The sequence below is a fragment of the Berghia stephanieae genome, chromosome 9 (genome assembly GCF_034508935.2).
Source record: "Berghia stephanieae isolate SIO BIC M18660-M18661 chromosome 9, UCSD_Bste_1.3, whole genome shotgun sequence".
Lineage (NCBI taxonomy): Eukaryota > Metazoa > Mollusca > Gastropoda > Nudibranchia > Aeolidiidae > Berghia > Berghia stephanieae.
This window is the reverse complement of record NC_088368.1, coordinates 42,652,395-42,656,849: the sequence shown is the minus strand read 5'-3', so window position 1 is coordinate 42,656,849 and position 4,455 is coordinate 42,652,395. Positions and strand designations below refer to the sequence as shown.

Below are 4,455 nucleotides of genomic sequence, written 5' to 3'. Positions count from 1 at the left end.
TGCCATATGGTTTTTGTTTCAATGAAATTGCTCTGTATGTGGTGGACTAAGAATAACATTTACTGGTTTGAGTTTACAATAAATGTAAAATGTTGAAATAGTGGACAGGAAACTGAACTTCGGTTAATTGCAACTTCGGTTAATCACAACATTTTCGATGATCCCAAGGTGTTGCGATTATCCGAAGTGGACTGTACCTGAATCTTGAGCGAAAAACTATCATATGGATATGATTATAGACCGATTGGTTTCTGGAATTATATTTCCATCCTCTCTTGCCAACTCTGACATTCTTGAAATTTAAAAGAATATAGCCAAAAGGTTTCGGACTTAATTTTCTTTTTTTCCAAAGTCATAAAGTAAATAATAAAATAAAAATCCTTCTACAGCACAAGATGGCATGATTTTTTGTTTAAGGGTTTAGAGAAAAACTTGCAGATGATAGTCTTCAGCTTTTCTTTGTTTGTTTTTATTTTATATAGACTCCAACCCAGAGCTTGAAAGTGATGCAGAACAAAGTTCCATATCGCATGATTAAGTTGTGGTAAGTATGTAAATTGAAACAAAATCATAGCATTTCTATAGTGTTTATCCACAGTTCACACCATGCTCAGAATGCTTCACATCACCATATTTTGTGGTGGACAAAACACAATTGTCACAAAAGATGAGACCTGCAGTCTGTTAGGCGCGATACAATATTTCAGGACAAGGACAACACTGTTTTACACAAGTGGGACCCCTAGTCTTTTGTTGTTAAAAATTTTCTTTGCAGTGCACTTTGCCAACAATAACACTATTTTAAACCTTCCTCGTTATATTTTGAAGTGATATTCATTGATGAACCATTCACATTTGAAGTCGTTTGTTTTTTATTTGACAAAATGTGAAAATGATGCGTTTCCATGAAAAATGACAATAGCTTCTTTTGATCTCTCATTTTGTCCAAATTCTCTTGCATTGTAATGTTTATCAACTTTTTTAAAAACTATATTGCAGTTGCAAGGTTAAGAAGTTCATATTGTTGCAATGACAACATTTTATATGTCCAGAATCGTAGTGAGATAAAAATTGTTTTGTAGTTGTTGGTCCTTGTGTAGGATTTAGAGAGTTGGTTAAAATCAGTTTATTGAAGCCCTGGTTGGTGTAGCTATATTTATTCATGCACAGTTGAGCATATTAAATACTTAGACAATATGTCTGCCTTTCTCAACTCTTTAATTATACTTGCATTATTAACCAGCTAATTGTTTAGTTGGATTATTAAACAATGGCTCTTTGTGTTTATTGTCAACATGAATGAATTGATTGATTTGTCATCTTTTCCACAAAATATACAGGATACTGATTTTGTAGCTGACTCCGAGTCTGATTCCTCTTCGTGCTCTGTGAGGTACCGAATGCTGAGTACATCATTGTCTTTGGAACCTAGTGCTCATTCCCCAACTCAGTCAGAGCCTCATCCACAACTATCACAGACTGAACCTCGTTGCCAGTCTGGGACCCAGGTTCAACCTGAATGCTATACACATGCAAACCAAAGTGTTACGTGCAATGGTGAGTCATTTTTTGTCATTCTTCTCCTTTGATATTTGTGGTATCAATTTTAATTTACCCATTCCTTTAAAAATAAAACTCCCCCCCCCCTCCATTGTGCTGCATTTGTGTTATCGCATTTTTTTTCTGTTTTGGCAATGCTTCGTCGCAAAATACACTACCATTTACATCACAAGCACAAATCCAAATTTGATAGGGTGGACATCTTAGAATCTGAAACCCCAATGTGTGAGTGGTATCAGTGATACCAGCCATAATAATCTTCATGTTTTTTATTGTTTTTTTTTTTGTGTGTCTGTAATAGACTTAAATTGCTTGTATTGTAAGTGTTAAAATGTTTTTTTGTTACAACCCATCTATATACTAAAACTGTTTCTTTGTTGTATATGATGCTTAAGGCTTTTTTTCACAGACCAGCTGGAAACATAACGAGTATCAGAATAGGTAACATTTTTATTAATCTTGCAACCTAAACGGTTTATGATGATTGGGAGCATTTAAAGAAAAGCACATTTTCTTTTTGATTTGTCGGTACTAAAATTATACTTTGATACTGTCTGCTGTGCTACAAACCCTTTTGACTTCCAGGTTCAATTCTTTTTTTATTCCAAAATTCTTGGGGTTTCCTTTCAATAACAACTGAGATCATTAAAATTCAGCTCACAACATGATGTGTGTAGATTTGATGAAAACATATGTTCAAGTTGAGAAGCAGTGTTCACGAACTTACTGATCGTTTTTACTAGCATTTATTTTCCTAACTTATCTGTGTCAATTAACAAAGGCAAGAGTTAAATATTTTCTATCTGAACAGTGTGTTAGTTATTTCCGGCATATACATGTCATATTTCATTCCCACAAAATATAAATCAGGATTAAGTGGTCTACACACCTCGTTCAGGCAGTTGGGGGGAAGTAAATAAGTCTTTAAGGAATTAATGAAGCGGGTGCTCAACCGGTTTGGAGGACGTTTGATTGATGTCGGCTGTTTGTTCTGCCAGCTGGTGATGTTTTCTCACTCCCTCAATGACAAAGACAGTCATTATTACTATTACTATGAACTATAATCTATTTTACTTTTGTTACTATATTAATTGTTACTTATTGCCGTTACTGTTATTATTATTATTATTATGATATTGCCTTCATTGCATTCAATTACTATTATTGATATAACTAATTTCTGATTGTTGTAAATAATTTATGTGAATGGAATTTTGTCGAATGGCCAAGGGCCTACAATAAACTTAAATGAAATGTTAATCTTTGGATAGGACTTGGGTTTATTCTTGATTACTTTTCCGCCTGGGTCGAGTGAAGCAATTGGAGTAAATTTTGTTGCTCAATGTAAAAAACATGACGCTAACCATTCGGCTGATATTGATACCTCCAAGGGGTGGTTGGGGGAAAACGTAAAATTCTTTTGACATTCTGTCTGGTTATTCGCTGAAACAACAAAGGACAATCTATTTATTCAGATGAGACTTCATTGTGTTGCGATTTATGTTCATATTTTGATTATAATGAAGAGGGAACCCTGAACCCAGTGAAGTGGGTGGATTGATCTATTTATTTCTATTTCAAAACAAAAATATGGCGTCTTTTCGCTTGATTTGTTATGTGGCAGAAGTCTCCACAAATCTAAATACCTCTTCCAAAGGAATAGATGGTAGAAAAGAACAAGGAATGATGACAGTTACTTGTCCAGGATTTAAACATTTGGAATGCTTTTCCTCTCTACCGCTGTCATGTAGCTGATGTGCATATGATCTGTCTATTGATTTATTTTCAGAGTTCATAGCATGATGTGCATTATTTTCTCCTTTTTTTCAGAGAAATACAAAAAGCCAAGGAGACCCTGTCCATACTGTGGACAGTTGCAAACAAAACTCTATTATGATATTGCCTTCATTGCATTCAATTACTATTATTGATATAACTAATTTCTGATTGTTGTAAATAATTTATGTGAATGGAATTTTGTCGAATGGCCAAGGGCCTACAATAAACTTAAATGAAACTTAAATGAAATGTTAATCTTTGGATAGGACTTGGGTTTATTCTTGATTACTTTTCCGCCTGGGTCGAGTGAAGCAATTGGAGTAAATTTTGTTGCTCAATGTAAAAAACATGACGCTAACCATTCGGCTGATACTGATACCTCCAAGGGGTGGTTGGGGGAAAACGTAAAATTCTTTTGACATTCTGTCTGGTTATTCGCTGAAACAACAAAGGACAATCTATTTATTCAGATGAGACTTCATTGTGTTGCGATTTATGTTCATATTTTGATTATAATGAAGAGGGAACCCTGAACCCAGTGAAGTGGGTGGATTGATCTATTTATTTCTATTTCAAAACAAAAATATGGCGTCTTTTCGCTTGATTTGTTATGTGGCAGAAGTCTCCACAAATCTAACATACCTCTTCCAAAGGAATAGATGGTAGAAAAGAACAAGGAATGATGACAGTTACTTGTCCAGGATTTAAACATTTGGAATGCTTTTCCTCTCTACCCTGTCATGTAGCTGATGTGCATATGATCTGTCTATTGATTTATTTTCAGAGTTCATAGCATGATGTGCATTATTTTCTCCTTTTTTTCAGAGAAATACAAAAAGCCAAGGAGACCCTGTCCATACTGTGGACAGTTGCAAACAAAACTCTATTATGATATTGCCTTCATTGCATTCAATTACTATTATTGATATAACTAATTTCTGATTGTTGTAAATAATTTATGTGAATGGAATTTTGTCGAATGGCCAAGGGCCTACAATAAACTTAAATGAAACTTAAATGAAATGTTAATCTTTGGATAGGACTTGGGTTTATTCTTGATTACTTTTCCGCCTGGGTCGAGTGAAGCAATTGGAGTAAATTTTGTTGCTCAATGTA

At 34.3% G+C, this 4,455-nt stretch overlaps 1 long non-coding RNA gene across 1 annotated transcript in view; it reads left to right on the top strand.

The window, feature by feature from the left end:
* The window catches only part of LOC144979400 (uncharacterized), a 6,124-nt gene extending 1,947 nt beyond the window's left edge, over nucleotides 1-4,177 (top strand). Inside the window, exons 3-5 of the long non-coding RNA XR_013646686.1 lie at nucleotides 483-544; nucleotides 1,341-1,557; nucleotides 3,391-4,177. This is a non-coding gene — a long non-coding RNA (uncharacterized LOC144979400). The remainder of the gene's footprint in view (nucleotides 1-482; nucleotides 545-1,340; nucleotides 1,558-3,390) is intronic.
* Nucleotides 4,178-4,455: the final 278 nt, after the last annotated feature.